Source organism: Micromesistius poutassou (genome assembly GCF_964030765.1).
Source record: "Micromesistius poutassou genome assembly, chromosome: 2".
NCBI lineage: Eukaryota > Metazoa > Chordata > Actinopteri > Gadiformes > Gadidae > Micromesistius > Micromesistius poutassou.
The window spans coordinates 18,923,645-18,944,207 of record NC_140272.1 but is presented as its reverse complement, the minus strand read 5'-3'; the positions used below and the strand labels follow the sequence as shown (position 1 = coordinate 18,944,207).

At 47.7% G+C, this 20,563-nt stretch overlaps 1 pseudogene across 1 annotated transcript in view; it reads right to left on the bottom strand.

Moving 5' to 3' along the window:
- Window positions 1-20,563, bottom strand: part of LOC311338224 (cadherin-4-like) — a 144,656-nt pseudogene that overhangs the window by 46,104 nt on the left and 77,989 nt on the right. The window contains exon 2 of the transcript XR_014684324.1: window positions 2,934-3,160. The product of XR_014684324.1 is annotated as a cadherin-4-like (transcript). The remainder of the gene's footprint in view (window positions 1-2,933; window positions 3,161-20,563) is intronic.

Below are 20,563 nucleotides of genomic sequence, written 5' to 3'. Positions count from 1 at the left end.
CAAGGGAGACACCCAGCTTTCTTATCCATATGGTCCATATGCTCTTAGTTTAAGAAAGTGAGTTCCTTCCTGAACTTCTTTCTCTCTCTCTTTCTCTCTTTCTACCTTTGTTGTTTCACACCTTTCCATTGAGGAAAAAAAGGCTGGGAGAAGATCTATAAATAGACTTCATTTCATTCCGGATTGAAAACAACAAAAACGACAACAAAAACCCACACAGATCGGGGGGCCGCCTTAAAAACATATATTTGATCAAGCTTTAAAAACTAATTTACATTCCTTTTCAAACTTTATCCTCATGAGACACTGAATCGACAACTAACTAATGGAAATGAAGAGTGGCACAGCTTCTTCTACATAGGGGTTAATTGGAATAAAGAGGAAGAAAATACATTCGATTCTGTTAAGCCACTAAAAGAATATAACAGTCTTCCCTCCTGATGAGGACAAATTCTATAGGAAACTATTTAAATCTTAAAGCTTAAATTCCAATGCAGACCCGTAATATCTAAGGAAACACTTACAGAAATCCCCGTTAAGGCCATTCCGCTATTGAAGGCGCAGTATTAATTAAAAACGTGTAACTGGTTTTTCAAAATTTTGATCCGATTACTACAAACACAATTATTTCTTGTTTCAATTATCAAAATTCCCCCCTGGCTCCCCGCAAGACGTAGCGGGGAACTTAATTACACGGCGCGACCGACCACCATCACCTGCTTCTTGTCACCAGACGAAACGTAGGATCCGCCCGGGTGAAACATTAGCCCAATCAATGTCAATTATTTTCCATTCTCCCATTATGGCGCTGCGAGGAGAGGAGAGGGCAGAATTCTAATCCGAGCTCCGTGCGCCGTGCTGAGCTACACGGGTCTTTGGGGGGAAGGCTCCCGTCATGATTAGGAACACGGAGGAACGCCGAGGAACGCCGAGGAACGCGGCGCTCCGTGGGGTTCTCCGGGAGAACGGGACAAGCAGAAAGGGGATGGCGGTAGGCTGGCAGGCTGAGGAGCGGCCTGACTCTGGGGGTGACGCGCCATGTGTCTTTGCGTTGTGTTAAGGGTTCCTGCAGAAGTGCAATTAGTTTGTGCATTTCAGTTTTAGCAAAAGAAAGGAGACGCACACTTTTTCCACTGTTTGTGCAAACGGACAAAGAGGAAGCGGCGTCTTACACGGCGCGTTCTTTCTCCTCACGTCAGATCCGTCACGCGCTCACGTGCTGTGTGTGAATGTGTTTGGGGGCATGGGGGAAGAAAAAAAAAAAAAAGTGTGCAGGAACCCTCACTGAATATGGAGAGAGCATGTCATCTGTGTGGAGGTGTGAAGATGTCTGACGTCGAAAGTGCACCCGAGGGAACCTGGTGCTCAACAATGCTCTATGCAGCTATTACACGGTGAGCTCAGGGAACGTGAACCCTTTGATGGGCGGATCTGTCCGGGGACCGTGACACTCTGCTCTCACTGGCAAACGCTGCACTGGAATCAGTGAGGTAACTCCTTAGAAAAGTAACCTTCCTATAAAAGAAAGAGCACATCAATAGGTGTGTGTAAGATGTGAATACTATAGTATATAATGTAATTCAGATTGTGCTGTTTATTATTAAATAAACAGCACAATCTGAATTACATTATATACTATAGTATATAATGTAATTCAGATTGTGCTTGTTTATTTAATAATTTGCATTTTTAATTTGCTTACTAAACTCAATAGTTAATTAGACCAAAATCTCTCTCAGCCTCAGCTCACTGAACTCAGTGTTTGACGACACGAGATAAAATAACATATTTGAAAAGCCGTCGGCGTGGCTATACGTTGGGAGGTTCTAATGAGCGCCCTGTTTCAAACTGTAATCTCTTTTTTTAATTACAGAAATTAACTTTCTGCCATTATTCATGTGGACGCGATGAGGAGCAGGGTGTGTGCCTCTGACTAAACCACGGTTTCGGGGTCCAGTCATTAAGACGTTATTGCTGTTTGAATTGCCGTTTGAATTGCATCTGGTTGCACTGCCGGATGTCTGGTTGCATCACATGGTAAATAGAAAATGTATTAAAGATGATGTGTTGACCTGTATCAGATATGCATGAAATGGTTAATAAAGAGTTTATTTAGGATGGTATGTGGACCTGTATTAGATATGCATCAAATGGTTAATAAAGAGTTTATTTAGGATGGTATGTGGACCTGTATCAGATATGCATCACGTAGGTAATAGAGAGTTTATTTAAGATGACGTGTGGACACGTATCAGATATGAGTACTCAGCTTCCCACTCAGATGACAGTGTTGGTGGCCTTGCTCCTTGAAGACTACATGCAATGTCCAGAGAACAATGCAGATTCATACAAACATGCACAGGGGGAATCTACTGTACATGTTGAAACATCAATCAGTAATGTATTTGTAATACATATACTGGGACACTTAAAGAGACTTTAATCACGTTGTATAATGAGATTATGCAACTCATAAACACCCCTATTTTCATGAAGTGCCTACATAATAGTATGCATGCACAGTTGCATGCATACCGCATGTTTCCCTAATTATATGTCTGTACCAATTTAGGTCATGAATGTGTACTCAAACTCATGTTTGAGTAAAACAGTTATAAGAATACTGAGCAACACAACTCTATTTGGAGTTGAAGTATATAAATAAATGTTTAAATACGCTGTTCCCCCTTCCATCTGTGTGTATGTGTGTATTCCTGCATGCGTGTCTGCCTTTGTGTTGTATGTGTGTGTGCACACGTGTGTGTGTGTGTGTGTTTGTGTGTGTCTGTAAGCATGTGTGTGTGTGTGTGTGTGTGTGTCTGTGTCTGTCTGTAAGCATGTGTGTGTGTGTGTGTGTGTGTCTGTAAGCATGTGTGTGTGTGTGTATGTGTGTGTGTATGTGTGTGTGTGTGTGTGTGTGTTGCACAAGCTACCTGTGTCAGCGGTATGGAGGGCGCGTGACCGGCCACCGCCAGCTTCACGGTGCTCTCCCAGATGCGGGTGTCCCGGAGCCCCCGGGCCGTGACCATGAACTGGACGGGCTCCGACAGGTTGGCCACCTCCTGCTCCACGTACACGGAGCCATCGGAGCGCACGCTGAAGGCCGGGTCGCTGCTCACAAAGCTCACCTCCCGGTTGTGCAGGCAGTTCTCAAACTTCACTGTAAAAAAAAAAGGGGGGGGGGGGGGGGGGGGAGGGGGGGGGCAGAGGGAAAAAGATAAGGAACAGGGCTGTGAATTTACAACTTACTATCATAGACGGGAAGAAATATGGACGTCGCGACCGCGGAGTCCCGTCCCCCCCGGTTGACTTACGCAGAACGGCTGTGCAGCCCTAGCCTTTGCGTTACGTCCCAGCTACGTTGTGTAAAAAATTGTTGCCGCCTTCAGCGGAAAAGGATCCATATTTGGCACATTAAGACCAAAACTCATTAATAATCTACCCTTAATAACTTACTAACCTCCTTCAATAAAACCGTTGAGCGGGGGTACCTCTAAAGATACACGTTATGGAGATTAACGCGCGACTGAGATGTCAACAAAGAAATAGATTATCCCCCTTGTACTACAAGAATTAAATCACCTGTAACCGTCCAACCGGCCCGAGCCGCCTACAGGCTGTCAGAGGCACTGCAGCTGAATTACAACCGCCTCTGCCAGGGCTTCACAGGTGGCCACGGCTGACACTCGGCTACTATTCATTTAGACATTTAAGCGCTCATTTACACTTATTTACCCACTTAAAAGAAACTGACTTTGGAATTGACTTTTCGAAACATGTCGCTTTATGAGCAGTAGGAGCTAGGTACCTTGCTTAAGGATGCCTGCAGGCAGACAGTGGACATTAGGGGGGGGCGAACCCAGAATCGTACAGCTCGGAATTAAACCGCATAGTGAATCTTATTTCAAGTTTTCAGTTCAGTTCAAACTGCTGCTTATTTCCTTTGGTTTGTTTATCCAGGGAGCAGCGTGGAGTGTCCAACTCATTAGGGGGATGTCAGTCCATATTTATCAATGCTGATAAAGCGCTGCCTGTGTGACAGGCAGCGCTGCACCATGTGACCACGTATGCATGATGACATATAACGACCTCCACAGTCAGAGATGGCATGTGGGCGTTGGGAGCGGGAGGGAGAGGGGGAGAGAGAGAGAGAGAGAGAGAGAGGGATGGAGAGAGAGAGATGGATGGAGAGAGAGAGAGAGAGAGAGAGAGATCGGGATCGGGAGAGCTTGATGCGGTGTGACCATTAAACTTACATTAATATTAATACTATATTATACCTGAGAAAACAAGCCAGTGTAGACAGAGCATCTATAAAATAAAAAAAAACCTTGTTGCATATATTAAAGATTAAACATTATTTGATAAATTATGTCATTTCATGAGAAGTGCCTGCAGAACGGTTGCAACTTGTAGACTATCCATTGCTTTTAAATGCAACACAATTACTCAGCCATGCGCACTCGCATGCACCTATACACGCACACACACACACACACACACACACACACACACAAACACACAGATACACACCCACAGACACACAGCACCTCCTGTGTATAACGAACGCGATCGTATCTCACTTGTCACCGATAACATGACAAATTGATTTCGTGAATCAATTAGGGAAGCGATCTACGCCGGCGGGGGCCACGGCGGGCGGCTTTGCCTTCTAAAACGAGCTGCGGCAGGTTTCCCCCCCCCCCCAGCCCTTTTTTTTCCTCAAGCCGTCCCATTCCTCTCGCTCGGCCATCTTCCTAAGAAGGCCCCCCCGCGACAACACACACACACACACACACACACACACGGCCCCGCTGCCACAGGGAGACCCTCCTACAGCCACTCGCCGACAGATCACGTCCGCAGATGAACGGCGGGCGATAATGAGCAGGAGAGAACGGAACCGACACACGGTGGGCCAATGTACTCATCCCTCATCCTCAAAGACAAACATAACTCCACGTTTCCGTCACTTCAAATACGGCTGCCGGATACGCACTGCCCGGGGCCCCGATGGCCCTAATGTGAACATAATGACCCTGTTTCAGGCCTAATCTGTCACCGAGCAGCGACTTAACGACAGCGTGTGACAGTGCGTGATAGGCCTGAAATGACCAGGGCAGAAAATTTAGTTGGCAGCTTAGCACAGGCTGATATTATGGAAATTACTTAAATTAACTTGAACGGAATGGTCTAATTGTTTTCAGCTGAAAGGTCTCTTGCGGCAAAGCAAGGCTTAAGGGGGGAGTCCACTCTAAAGGAATTGGTTGTGTGTGTGTGTGTGTGTGTGTGTGTGTGTGTGTCTGTAAGCATGTGTGTGTGTGTGTGTGTGTGTGTGTGTGTGTCTGTAAGCATGTGTGTGTGTGTGTGTGTGTGTGTGTGTGTGTGTGCTAGCCTGTATGAATGTAGGCATGCACGTGTATGTATGTATGCGTTGGTTGTACAACTAAGAGTTAAGTAAGGACTATATATGCCTTACTACTACTAATAATTACTCTGCGATTGGTATTTGGGGCATTTCCTGCTTTAAAAAGTCCTTTATATATGCTAAGTAAGGCATAGATAATCCTCACTTTAGATGAGCTCACACAAAATACTTAATTTAACAATCCAACTACCTGACACCAAGCCTTTACATCTAATTTATAAAAGCTTATTAAGGTACAGATATTCCCCAGTGCAGATAAGACTCAGATTCATGTTTTCTCATAACCTGACCTAATTATGAATTGCAGAAGTTATTTGTCTGTTTATAAGGCATTAAAACACATTGTAAATAGTTTAGAAATTATCTTATGAAGCTAATCTAATGAATCATTTATAACAGATTATGAATAGTTTACTAATGAGTATTCATGTAAGAACAAGAACAATGTCATATGCTATTTGCTACTGCTACTACTACTCATTCTACCAAATATTAAATATATATATATATATACATACATACATACATACTTGTGTTGTTTGGCAACCTATTTTGCGGTCTTGATAAACCACACCGCTTGGCAGAGGAATAATGATTTGTTTTCAATAAGTGATCGCATTTATTCCTGCCTTCATTTTGTGAAATCGTACAATGTCATCTAAAGTAACTCTTTAAGTAACCTTTCACAATCGGCAATAGGCCAGCGGAGGCCGTGTTTACTCTGCGCCCCGCCCTGCCTAACAACGGCCCCCTGGTTGTCGGGAGACCCCTGTAGACCCCAGGGCCCCTCGTGGCTGATTGCTGCATTTGAGCATGAGCTCCAGGTGGCCCACCTTCTTTTCCCGTCGCTTTCCCTTAACCACGACAACGCTGGGCACCCATGTGACCGGGCGAGGGGGCGAGACCATGCAATTACCGCAGACATGTTCATGAATTTAACGGTGCGGCTATTCACTGAGCGGCTATTCACTGCACGGCACACATTCACCTGGAGGAGGAGGAACTACGGGTGATATATTGTGTCGGACCTGATGGATGCATGCACTGAGAAGCTGACGGAAAAAAAACACACCAGTGTGATTCCTAGCATACGCACAATCCAATGTTTGCGTATGCTCCTGTGTGTGAGTGAGTGAGTGAGTGAGTGAGTGAGTGAGTGAGTGAGTGAGAGAGAGAGAGAGAGAGACAGAGAGAGAGAGAGAGAGAGTGTGTGAGTGTGTGTGTTTATCTGCGTGCCCAATCTTGGTGTGAAAGCGAATGCTAAAAACAGGATGAAGGAAAAAGGTGTGCACAGATGTATTGACCGCCGACCATAAAGTGTGTGTTTCATTTCAGAGGCGTGAGAGGGAAAGGACGCCCGACTGAGGCAGGGCTGGAGTGAGCCACAGCGGGTGTGTGGTGGCACAGGTGAAATTGAAGGGTTTTTTTTGCCGCGTAGCGTTAAATCGTGTCCCTGGCGCCGGCCTTCAGGATGAATGAAGCCAGGAATAAAGTGTTTGTTTTGTGTAACGCCGCCACCACCCTCCCCATGGTCAACAGAAGCCACTGCACACACATACATACCCACACGCACGCATGCACACACACACACACCGACCCCACTACACACACACACACATACACACACACACACCGCCCCCCCCCCCCCCCCCCCCACACACACACACACACACACACATACCCACAAACCAGTTCATGGAGCCAGCGTCCCATATTCAAATGGAAGAAGAACTGGGCACGTGCACACACATAGACACACACACACACACACACACCACACAGACACACACAACACACACACACACAGACACACGCACACACACACACACACACACACACAACACACACACACACACACACACACACACACATACAAACACAGCTCAGGTTTAATCAGTGCTGCCTGAAGAGTCACTTCTTCAGCTGCCAGGCTTATCTGGGCCAGTGTGAGGAAACAGTGAAGACAGAAAGGAATGCAAGCTTGGGTCAAAGGAGTTGACATGCGGTTTGATGTTTAAATGTATTCCATTTGTGCCCTGATGGGAACACAGACACACACTCATTATGACAAGTCAAATGTGTTTACTTTGTGTATGTGTGTGTGTGTGTGCGTGTGTGTGCGTGCGTGCACACGTTTGTGTGTGTTGATTATGATTGTGATTGCGTAAGCGTGATTGTGTGTATGTGTCTCCATGTGCTTGTGTGTTTGTGTCTCCATGTGCTTGTGTGTTTGTGTGTGCGTGTGCTTGTGTGTTTGCTTGTGTATGTGTGTGTGTGCGTGCGTGCGTGTGTTTGCGTGCGTGCGTGCGTGCACGCGTGCGCGCGTGTGTGTGTGTCTCACCCCCGTGTACGTGTCCGTGTATATATGTGTGTGTGCGCAAGCGCGTGTCCCCCTCGCATGCTCCGAGCGCCGCCCTGCCTCCCCGAGCGTGTCTGAATATGTCCTCCGTTTGCCGTGTACTTGTCCATCCCCGGCGCCGCTTGGCAGGCTACCGAGGCCTGCTGGCCAGGGAGCCCAGGGAGCCTATGTCATTCTGCCTGGCTGCCTCTCCCCTACAGCCCCCCAGCAGCCGCAGCACACATAGCAGGCTGGTCCAACTGAGATGCTAGCGCTGGACAGCAGCACACAAGACAACTGTGGTCCAAAAGAGATGCTAGCGCTGGACAACAGACAATACCACAGGAGGGATCCAAGCCAAACCAAACCGCACCAAACCAAACCAACACACAGCACGCGTGCACACAAGCCGCACACACCACACACACACACACACACACACACACACACCTCGGATGAGCATACAGGAGAAGGCACGCATAACCTCACATGCGAGGAGGAAAAAACGAATGCTGGAACGCGTGTGGTTTTCCGTCCACGTTTCTTTTTTTACTCCCTGACACGCACACGCGCCCACACACATAGGCACAGCTCAGAGACTTTTCAATTTCCTATCATCCCCGATCAGAGGTACATCTGTCTCCTCGGCGAGTCGCAGCTCATGGAAGCAGACAGCCCCGGTGTGTCACATCACATGCACATCGTGTATAAGACAGCCACTAATGGGGCACAAGCACCTGCTGTCGTTTCTCCTCTATACATTCCCGAATATCTGCATGCCCCCCCCCCCCCCACCCCACATCCTCTCCACTCCCCCTCCACCAATCCCCTCTGCCTGATCCTCTCTTCCCGTGCCTCTCCTCCCCTCGGCTCGGCTCCCCCCCCCCCCCCGGTTCCTCTATCCTCTCCCCCACCCCTGTCCCCACTTGCGTCCACACCAGCGTATCCTCCCCCCCACCCCCCTCCTATATCTGCACTCTTTTAGCTTGAATCTCCAACTATCCATCATTCCTTTCTTTTAACCATACACAAAGGGCTGCCCGCCACATCGCCCGCGCTGACATGACCAGGACAAAACACACAAAACCACCTGCCTCCTCTTGCCTCTCTATCTGTAAAACCACCAGCCAGAGAGAGAGAGAGAGAGAGAGAGAGAGAGAGAGAGAGAGAGAGAGAGAGAGAGAGAGAGATAGAGAGAGAGTGAAACAGAGTGAGAGCACTAGAGACAGAGAGAGAAAGCACCAGAAAAAGACAAAGAGAGAGTGCCAGAGAGAGAGAGGGAGCGCAAGAGAGAGGAATGGAGAGAGAGAGAGATACAGTGAGTGGGAGACAGTTACAGACAGAGAGACATAAAGAGAGAGAGAGAGAGAGAGAGAGATACAGTGAGTGGGAGACAGTTACAGACAGAGAGACAGAAAGAGAGAGAGAGAGAGAGAGAGAGAGAGATACAGTGAGTGGGAGAGAGTTACAGACAGAGAGACAGAAAGAGAGAGAGAGCAAAAGAGAGACAGAGACAGAGAGAGAGAGAGAGAGCAAGAGAGGAACAGAGAGAGAGATGTACAGTGAGTGGGAGACAGAAACAGACAACGAGAGACAGAGAGACAGATAAAGAGAGATAGAGAAAGAGAGTGAGACAGTGAGAGCATGAGAGCGAGACGCTGACGGACAGGAAAATGAAACTAAATGTTGTGACGTGACATCACTGCACTCAGTGTTTTGCGGGCGTTTCATGTCTGCAGCTGCACTTTAGAGTCGGCTTCTATAGTGCACTGGAGATCTGGGGATGCAGCTGGTGCTCGTAGGGATTTATGATCGTCTGCTTCAATGTCAAATATAGAGTATTGATTAGACAAGCATGCCCAACAGACCCAGCGAGAGAAGGGAAAGTTGTATGCTCTGAGTAAATCAATGAAGATTACCAGCTTAAGTCCTAGGGTAAAACACATAGTAGACAGCTAGATGAACAAGAGGAAGGTCTGTTAAAAAAGGGCCCAGATGGAACATATTGTGCTCCTTTTCTTTATTAAGATGCTATTTATCACAGTAGTGGTTCCGGGCTCGGTAATCGTTCTCTCTGGTATCCCACTGATTTCCTCAAACAAACAGCAAAATCAATTCCTCCCACACAATTTGCAAATAACAGTGTTTTAGCGAGGCTAAGCCCATGATAGACGGCATCACTGCTACTGAACCGGCCACCAATAAACAGACACGTCCACTGCAGCAGAAAATTGGCAAAGAAGAATGCTTTATTGTCGCCCTGGGGCACACGAATCAGACTTAAGATTAATGACCTCAGATGAATATCTAAAGTCCGATGACAGACCAGCTCCGGTCTGGGCGGTCGGGGGCATTTCACTCTCCTCCGCTTCATGTTTGTTTATGACCCATCGTGTTGCCGGAGTTGCCGGGGATCTGGCCATGCTTAATTGGACAACACACAACGATCGGCACTAGCCAGCACTTGACTCGGAAAAGAAACACGGTAAAGGATCCAATCGACACTGTGTTGACTGAGCACTGTAGAAATCCGGTTATTAAAATTCCACTATAAAAGCGCTGTCCTCCCCCCACGCAAAAATCATTTCTCTTCAGTGGAACATCACTGGAACAAAACGGCCCGTCTATTTGGACATTGATCACATTTATCCATCCAGTCCATAAACCCGTCCATCCGTCTATCTCTCTATCCATCCCGGTCCGTCCGTGCACGCACCCATCCGTCCATCTGTCTATCTATTCATTCCCCGTCCGTTCATCCCCCAGCCCGGTCATCTATTCATCCGTCCGCCCATCTCCCGGTCTATCTTATTTACTCACTCATTAACGGTCGGCTGCAGCCCGTCCCGGATGACCGCCGGCATACGGCGCCCGGGAATCCCCCCGACGGGATGTTAGCGAACCACGGGGTCGCGCACATGCCTCCAATCAGGTCAATAAAGGGGTGGGTGTTGGATTAGCCTAACCTCCGCGTCTTGCCCTACAAGTGGAGCGCGACTGTGTGTCAACCGACGAACCGCAGGGGGGGGAGGGGGGCACGAAAAGGAGACGGAGTGCTCGAGGGACGACTTTAACCGGCCGGTTTCCGCCGCACTCAAAACGCGTTTGATTCAAACGCCGCCTTTTGCATTTCGACCCTGCGGGCGTGCGGTGACCTGCAGGCCCGGCGCGGCGTGCCGTCCTTGGAAAGGGCTCTGTGTTCTGTGTTGCCGGGAAGAGCTCAATCTGTGGCGCCGCTCCGCACGCCCACGGCTCTCTCTCTTCACGCGGCAGGACACAAAGGCCTCATGTGCGTCTTTCAGGGCTTTTAACGCTTGTGCTGCGACCGGTGTGTGTGTGTGTGTGTGTGTGTGTGTGTGTGTGTGTGTGTGTGTGTGTGCACGTGTGTGAGTGCGTGCACAAGTTGAAGGTGGAGATGTGCACATCTTCTGCCTAGTGCCTATCCGCTTCTCTCCCCCCCCCGCGCCAGCCCCCTCTCATCAGTGTGGCATGAAGAGGAATGGGGGGGGGGGGGGGGGGGGGGGGGGGGGGGGGGGGGGGGAAGGGGAAGGGAGAGTGAGAGGATGGGTGCATGGATGTGGGGGGGGCGGGGGGGAGGGGGGCGGGGGTGGGAGATAAAGAGGAGAGCAAAGCAAAGCACAGCGGATGCAATTAAAAGACTGGGTCACAGATCGCCGTGCCAACCGTCACTGTGATTAATACACCTCTATTCAGCCCAGAAGCTTCTTCTCTCTACTTGTGTGTGTAGTGTGTGTGTGTGTGTATACTGTGTGTAGTGTGTTTGTGTATGACTATGACTTTGTTAATTCTTAAGCAAACCCACAACTAGGGGTGCGCCGACGGACGATGACCAAGTAGGCGACTTTACAAAAGGGTATGTAAAGAAACGCTCTGGGCGGCTGTCACATCTGGGCCAACATTCGATAAGCTGCGTTGCACAGCCGGGGCCAGCGCGGATGTGAAAGACATGAGCTACTGCGCACAGAGCTCCCACAGCAGCTTCATTATGCATCGACGCCTTGTGCCTGGAGTCTGTGTGTGTGTGTGTGTGTGTGTGTGTGTACACACGTACACACACACAAAGCGCCGCCACTGTTCAATACTGCGTATCAAAATGCTAAACCATATCAGCTGCTCTCATCTTCCGAGATACTCGTCGGATTTCACCCTGCATGCCTCGTATCTCGGTTCTCATCTCCTTTTAACCACATATGCACACACGCTCATTTCTGGTTTTGATTAATCCATACAGCAACCATGTGGGGAAATCCACGTATGAACGGAGCCCCGGAAACTAGAGTGGGCCGAATCTCCCCGTGAAGTCAGGGTAGCTGAACCCATGGTGGATCCTCATGTTCTCGGTGTTGCACCAGAATAGCAAAAAAAAGAAAAAGAAAAAAGAAAGACCAGGCGCCGCATTGAGGCGTCGTACACTTCTGACAACGGCAATGAAATCCAGCGCACCATTGGTTCACCCCCCTCGACGGATCAAACACACGGGTGCACAGGAGACCCAGAGTGGATCCTGACGAGGAGCGATTCCTTCCCGGGAAGCCCTATGGTGATATGATACATTGCACCAGAATCACAGAGCTCTGCCTCAATCCCCAACAATGGTTTTTATATGACGACTACTACTACTACCAACCTCGCCTCCCTTTCTTCCCCCAGACCTTCACTCCGAGGCAGGCCCCCGCCTCCTCCAATTCAGCTCAGACGAGCGCGATCCACACTTATATCACAGACACTTTTTTGGGGAGCTGTGCAGCACAAAGAAGCCGGCCTCAAGGATACACAGCGATCTTATCTTGGCCGGACGATAACATCATCTCCCACATGGCCCCTGGAGCAAGGTGGCGGAGGGGGGGGGGGGGGGGGGGGGGGGCGTCCACCACCAGCCTGGGCCCCTACAGCCCGAGCCTGAGTGGGGGGCTGGCTACAAAAAGCAGGGCTCCTGGGGACATTTGTGACATCCCCCCCCCCCCCCGGCACGTGACGACTGTGACAACAGAGACGCCCGCTAATGTGACCGTTTCCGCGGAAATCAGGCGATGGCGTCTGGCGGCTCGACGCACCGCAACATCAACAAAACACTCTCGCATTTTCCGTCCGTTACCGAGGCTTTGATAAGTGATGTTGTGATAAAAGATGATAAAAGGAAGAAGGAAAAAAAAAAAAACAGGGGTGAGGCGGCGGGGGGTGGGGGGGGATGGGGGTTAAGGTAATGATTAGAGCCGGGGTGTGCTTGTAAGGCTTAGAAGTGCAATACAAACAACCGGCAGGCTTGCTTTGAGCCCGGGCCCCTGATTACCCCGGAGACTCACCTTAATAAACACCAGAAGAGAAAGAAAAAGAGAAAACATCCCTTCTTCTTCTCCTCCTCCTCCTGTGGGAAAACTGCAAACTCACTCAGAAGGTAATCAGCTTTTAATTTCCTAGCCTCTCCAACCCGCCACCGACAAACACACCCTCTGAGGCTGCTGCCGCTGGAGTGGTGCGGGGCTGCCTGCCGGCTCGCGTTCTCTCGCAGGCGTTTTCTTCTAGTTTTCTCCCCCCTTCTCACACTATTACCATAATTTACTTTTCATGTGTCCCCAGTGATTGTTTAGATATTGTGTTCGGCGTCTTGATTTGATTCCCAACAATTGGCCTAATTAGCATCACAAATGTGCATTGAGTGGAAACTGAATTGTATGTTATGGCCCGGCGAAGACTAATTTGCGCCGATCGGGATACGGCAGCAAGACGGAGGCAGGAATCGGTTTGCTCTCATAAATAAATAAATTTATAAATATGTAGTTCCCAGAACCTCTCCTCCAAACACAGTGTTTGAGGACCATTTGAACCGGCGGGCTCCCCAACCCCGTAACTGATGTCGGCCAACACACAATAACAGCAATCCTCAACCACCCCCACGAGTCTCATAACTCACCTTCCTTCTCTGCCCGTCGCTTTTTCTGCCTTTCCTTGCCAGGACAGATAGTGTCTTCTAAAGCAGAGTGATTAGACTTAAGACAGATCTCCTTCATTATCCTGCCTCTCATCCATGTCTCTGTAATCCCCTCTACACTCCAAGTCCCCGTCCCCCCCCGTCCCCCACTAGTCTCCAAGGTCCACCCCCCCTGTGCCACTGATAGGCCAACTATTACCTCTCCAGGGTCCGGGAGAGAGACAACAAACTCATCTGTATTCAGTGGCGCAGGGGATCAAGGCCATCTGACGGAGTCAGCCGCACCGAATGGTGTTGGACGGCTATCAGAAATCGTCCTAGTGGTTTTCTTTCTGCCGTTGTCTTTATTGCTTTAGTCTTCGTCTTCTCTTGTCTGTGGATTACATAGATGGTTGGGGATCAAATGTGGCGATATGCCTCTGATCCGTCAACTAATGGTCTCAACAGTAAGCGGTTTATCTGAAACTGAACGGGGAGAGAGGGGGGGGGGTGGGAGAGAGGGGGGTGGGAGAGGGGGGTGGGAGAGAGGGGTGGGGAAGGCAATAGAGGCCCTATAAAGACGGTGGAGAAATTGATGTTGGAGCAACTGTTTACTCCGTCTTTTGTCATCTTGATGGTTCCTTCTTGATGTCTGGGACTGTAAAGGTTGTTACATTGATTTATCGCCGCCAGCCAATTGGGCCCTTGATTGTCAGCGGGCGCACAAGGGGATGGATCTGGGACCGGCGCAGGCGGTCAGGCGGGGCCGGCCCAGACGGCGTGACTACATGGACCATGGGAGCATGCTGTGATCTGAGCGCCATGGCTGCCAATGTTCCTCTCATTAGACCCGTTTAGCCAGAAACAACATGGTTACAAGGAATTAGACAAACATACTGGAGATTTTTTTACAAATAGTCCAAATAAAGTTACAAACTACAGAGGAGAAACACGACCCAGCGTCCCGGTCTGTTTGTGTCCCCAACCGATGGACTATACTGCATGAACTTCTGTAGTACTTGTTCTCAGTTGTGTCACCAGGCTTGCAGAAGCTGCAATTTGCATTATGAAATGTAGACAACCACTAAAATAAACACATTTTCATAAAGGTGCCGGAGACACTCTTGGGTGTGAGCCTGCTTTCCAAAGAAACCAATCATTTTTATTTTTTACTTTAACAGGAATTTGCCTTGAAGTCCCAGAGGACGCGGCCAGAAAATCAATTTATAACATGACTAATGCATTTGCACCTCCACAGTTCCTACTTCTTCCTCTTTAGAGCTTTTGATATCCACAACTGTCTAACGGGGCTAAGGAAACACAAAGATCAGAGCGATAGCAAGGCGAGGATTTGCACAAGGACCCTCTTATGAACCCTTTTAGTGCTTCAAGTCAAACTCCAACCTAAAATTAAAGTGAAATTTAATAATTAAGTACATCAATGGAATTCAATGGTGCTTTTATTAAATAGGACTGTTCATGTAAAAAAAACCCACAAAAAACAGGTTACATCAAAGAGCCATTAGTGCGTTAAAGGGACTACATTCTCTGACAGCTTCCTTTTTTTTATTTTCTTGATGTACAATGCGTTTGCTAAGATGCATACGCCTGTCACACTTTTCCCGAATACATCGAGGCTAAGTGATCCTAATGCAGGGGAAGTAAACACATATTTTTGTTAGTCGCTGCATAAGTAGGCATACACATGGACTAGCAAAGCATAAACAAAGAATCGTTCGTCAATTCAACCATCAACTGGGGCTGACGCCTGCCTCGCAATCTGATGTTTGAGAAGCGAATCACAAAGACTTTATTGCAAGGATGGATGAACTCTTTTGACCAGAGCAGCAGGATAACTCTGAGAGTCTACAACTCTGATATGAGGCAAAGTGTCTATTGGACTGGATCCCATGAATGGATAAAGCAGTTTGGCTTTTGGTCAATTCATCAGATAGGAAAAAGGAAACCACTATAGCTAAGATACTGATACTGAAGATCTCATGGTTGCATCTCAGACGTTTAGTAATTAGGTGCCAGATGGTGCACACATTGTGCAGTGCAACATTATTTAACATGCCAGCAGATGTTTACATCTAACAGAAACCCTTATTATATTAACAAATTCAGAGATTCTCTTTTAAGTCTAGAAAAGGACTCTTTAAATAAGAAAAGGACCGGTGACAAAAAAACAGATTTATTGGTGGTATTTTGTGTAAGCCTATACATACCAATACCAATATTGATGCATTTTTCCTCAACAACCAGACAAGAGCGGGAAGGTTCAGGGAAGGTTCACTCAGCGAAGCTGCAGTTACTTTGACCAAAATTAAACTTTATCCTGTATGAAAGTTCCCTTACCTACAGCTGTTAAGAACCACATGTTGATTGGTTCTTCATTTGTGTTGCTCTGGAATTCTCCTTTTCTTCACTTTTCACGCCCACGTGCCTCAACGGGAAGTCATCAAAGGCATCTACGGGGTTGCTATCGTGCGGAAATAGCCTGCACTAGGCCTTATCGTCGTTATTGACGGCTATAGATGTGGGGCCCAGAGTTAAGAAGAGTGCCGGCCTTCTTGGCTCCATTATCAACATCTAGGAAAAACAAGAGCGGTTCCTCCCCCTGGGCTATAGCTCCAACGCCATTACTCTTATCACCGCCGGACACCTCATCGCGGGTGAGAGAAAACACTTGGCAAAGGTCATGTGTGGGCGTCTCTGGGTGTGCCAGTGTACTCTCTGCACTGCGCCTATCAAAGCAGCCATTTTGGTATTTCTCATTAACTGATAATGCATCCCTCATGACCTTGAGATAAAAAAAAGTATATTAGCTGGAAAAGAGTCAATTTATAAAGGATCAGGATGGTAAGGTTATCAGTCAGGAGTAGGTGTACATGTTATCGCAGGAAGAAGGTGAATGGCTCCTAATTGCCTTCTATTTTTGTATGCAGTGTGTCTCAAGTGACTTGTGAACTTACATGCTCTCTCACTCAGTCTATACTTATTCTTACTCAATGTCCAAGACAGTCTGTATAAGGAAGGAACGCGATGGTAATCACATTCAATTAAAGACAACTCATAACTCAAGCTAAATAATTCACCTCCTATATGTGACACACTGGTGGGAAGTTGTTTATTGTATAACTCATCTGATGCTCATGACTCATATAAAACATCCCGAGTTGAGTTTCCACCATCCACCATCTAATGGCACCATCAATTTATCAAAGGCCGCTGTTTAACATTTAGAAATGTGATCATCTTTTTTTTCTTGCGGAAAAAACCCCCTGCTTTAGCTAGTACCTGTCTGTGCTAAATACCAGCTCTGACAGTGAGTTGCACCATGGTCGGACAACCCATAGTATATACTTGGGCTCTCTGCTATGAATAAATCTCTGTCCTGCCTGCGGCGAGTACGGGTGACAGAGCTAGATGAGGACACTGTGGTTGCGGCGGCGGCGGTGGTGGTGGCGGCGGTGGTGGTGGCGGTGGTCTGTGAGGGATGGGCCGAGCAGCCTTCTGGGGGCAGGGACAAGGCGCTAGAACCACAGGAATGACTAGACTCTCCAAACCCACTGGAGGAGAAGTGTGGAGGGAGGAGAGGTGTGAAGGGGGGAGAGGTATGGTGGGAGGGAGGGAGGTAAGGAGGGAGGGAGGGAGGGAGGGAGGGAAAATTGGCCACTTCGGACTCCCTCCCTCTAAAGAGTTCAGCTCAGCAGCGTTTCACACCCACTGTCAACCCAAAGCATAATGTTTCGGGAACGGGGACTCGAGAAGCCTTAAAATATGTTGTCAATCAACTGAGGAACAATGTTTTATACATGTGGAGTTGATTTGCTTTGTACTTTGTCTTTTCGTATTCGGTTATCACATAGTCACCATGTCCGTGGCATGTTAAGATGGTCGGCGTTATCTGCTCTGGAATACCATTCGATAAGAACAGCATGCCGACTCAAATCGGGAAAAAGGATGTAGAGTTCTTTAACCGTTGAGTTCTCACTCACAGTGATGGAGTATAGCCTAACAACACACAGCAGTTAAACACTTAAGGCCTGGGCTTTCCAAAGCCACACTCCATCACACAACAACGGACTTACTTGTCTGAAACCTTGCTGCCAATATCCCAGTGTAACCATAAGCCGCCCCATGAAAAGACCCATTCTAACCACGGACATGCGGAGCTATAGGCTGCCGCCACTCATGAAGCTGGAGGGAGCCTCCTTGCGAGGCATAGGGAAAGAAAAAGCCTTGTTTGTTGCCATAACTATTTGTGTGTTCAGCAATAATAGAGCAGTAAAATCCATTAGGCGCAACTGCTGTGTTGGCATGGTTACTGTTTCGGGGGCGAAGCAAATTTCTGCACATAAATGAGAAGGAAAATTGCTATGCTGTCAGATACTAACAGACGACAAAAATTCAATCCTGCGTGTTACGCCTCAACACAATAAGAATTGCTTTGGATGGAGAAATCATTTTCTTTGAAGTATTTGAGTTGTCCAAAGGGAGACATACTAAGGCGCGATGTGAGCTCTGATTTCCTGTTCCAGTGATTTTTTTTCTCCAAAACTAACTAGTGTAAGTTTTAGGGGAGGAAAAAAGTAAAACGTCTCCTTCCCCAATGCCACAAAGCACTACTGATCATGATCTGCACCAGGCAAGACATCCAACGTCCAACGTACAAATTCTTCCACATGTCTGAACGTTTCTGGTTCAACATCTCCTTGTGCAAGGAGAACCCCCCCCCCCCCCCCCCCCAAAAAAAAAAAAACATTCTCCCCTTCCCACCTGAGTGTTGTCCTCATCCGTCCTTTCTCTGCAGAAATGAGTGCAAATGAGTCCACAACGAACGTGTGACGGAGCCAAGGAAGTGGAGCCAAGTGCAGAAAAACACAAGTAGGCCAATTTTACACTCTTCTATTCATTAGAAGCACAAAAAAAAACACAAGACTCTTACACAAGAGTGCGTTCAATATGTAGACCCCGATTCGGAAAATAAAAAAAAATCTGTAATGTAATGCAACTGGAGTGATTTGCCAGCTTTATAAGAAACGATTCAGCAACATAAGCGCACTCAAATATTCATAAACAACAGGTGCAGCCCATCAGTCTGTTAAGTAGTTCAACCAGGGTGCGTTTGGTTCAACACCCGGCTCCACCGCGGTGGACGGGGTGTAGATACCAACGCCTTCTGCACCTGCGTTCTTGTGTCACTCAGTTAATTTCTAGCGTATCATTATATAATATGACAAACATAATACCGGGCCCGAACGATCGCACACTTGATTGCAGTAGGACGACCCAGAGTAAAAATACCTGTGAGGGATCCCGATAGCATGGAGCATGGAGCCCGATAAATCGTTACTTAGAATACATCCCAGCAGAGCCCGCGACAGCAGAGCCACACAACATCATGGCATGTTTTGGAAGAAGGAAAGAATAAAGCACGGTTTGAAAAAGGAAAAAAAAAATCCCCCAAAAAATACAAGGATTTCCTACGAGAAACGCTTGCTTGCCGAATGTCAGCTCGGGCTGTCATTTAAGATGCAGTGACATTTTAAAGCTTGTGTGACTCCATCTCTGCCAACCACAGAAGGGGCCCTAATCTCGCAGGCTCTTCGACAGACAGGAGCGGGAAAGATTAGCTCCGTTACTCTTTGACTCGGGCAAACGAAGGAAACAATGGATTTCCCATTTAGTTCTAATCCCGATCAAGGGTTGAAGGGGTGGGGCTGGAACGCAGGAGGAGCAATGCAGGTGGCTAGCGGATGATGGGAGCAGGTGACGTGCACGGGGGGGGGGGGGTTGCTCAGGTTGCCCGGGCAACTGCCCACCATATGCCCACCTCGACTCACGTTGAAAAAAAATAATAAAAAATTTAATCGTACAATGGATGCAGAATTTCATGTAGGCCTAGACAAAAAAAATAAATCGCAAGAGTGAGAGAGTAAAAGTCAGTAGGGGGGGGGGCAAACTGTTTACGTAGCTGCAGCGCTACACGCGACCGGCACCTGAGCCTGCGTGATATTGCCTGCCTAGTGCCGAGACTAAAGAGACTGTCGCGGTTTTCTTCTGAGACGACTGCCTTGACGTTGTCGGAAAAAAGGTGAGTTTGAGTCGAGATGTACAGTGATGGAAGTAATGTATCACATGAATTCTTTCATTCAAAAATGGTTAAATGCCTAAATCTTATCACTATTTTGGGTATTGTTTGTTATTGTTAAATGAAGCCGAAATGCCCACCGAAAAGAGGCGGATTCAGGAGAGAGAGAGAGAGAGAGAGAGAGACAACTCAAGGAGGCAGCAAATGGGATCACTGCAGGGTTGGCTACGAAAAAAAGCCAACCAGCAGGTGAGACAGAGACTTTGCATTGGGATAAAGATGACACTGTGTAGGCTAATTGATTAATTAATCAGACTCGTATTTTAGCCTACTAATGGAATTTTTTTCATAATTACATTACATTTAAGATGAGGACCAGCCACAAGCCTCCAGACAGGAGGAAAATGTGGACCAGGGGGCACATAGGGCAGGCAGAGATCTTGCATGAGTAGAACATAAATACCACTGCTTCTAGTGGGCATTAAAATAATAATGATAACGGTAATAATGATGGTAATGGTATGACAATGGTAATCATGTTATGCTCTTCTTCTTCAAGTCATGTCATTTTCTGCATTATCATTAGTAGGTGATTGAGTTAGGGTGTATTAGTTAGGGTGATTGAGTGCTGTATTTCAGTGTTATTATTATTAAGTATTATTACTTATTTGTATTAAAGACCCTGTTATTCTCAGTCCTTCATATAGCCTGTGAGGTTGTTGTTGTTTTTTTTTGGGGGGGCGGGGGGCCTTTTTGGGGGGGCCCTTTTTT